The sequence below is a fragment of the Acanthisitta chloris genome, unplaced genomic scaffold (assembly GCF_000695815.1).
Source record: "Acanthisitta chloris isolate BGI_N310 unplaced genomic scaffold, ASM69581v1 scaffold34572, whole genome shotgun sequence".
NCBI lineage: Eukaryota > Metazoa > Chordata > Aves > Passeriformes > Acanthisittidae > Acanthisitta > Acanthisitta chloris.
In genome coordinates this window covers 1-296 of record NW_008659348.1, presented here as the reverse complement: position 1 = coordinate 296, position 296 = coordinate 1, and positions in this window count along the sequence as shown.

Genomic DNA, 296 nt, shown 5'->3' with positions numbered 1-296 from the left:
CCAGCCTCATCAGACATACTCTGGTACAAAGAGGTATTTGCTCGTGGCCAATCTGCCTCCGGCGTGCAATGCCTTGCAGAGCTGCTGCGGCTGACCCAGTGCCCCAGTAAGGAGAGGCTGTGCCCGGGACCGTGCGGCTGTCCCGAGCCCTCCGTGCGCTGCCGCTCGCGGCTCCCGTCCCAGCTCCACCTCCTGGCGCCGCTCCAGGGCTCTGGAAATTTCCACCGCGCTGCCCTCGGCCTGGCGCCGTGCCCCGCTGCTCCCGGGGCTGTCACCCCCGGTGTCCCCCGAGCTCC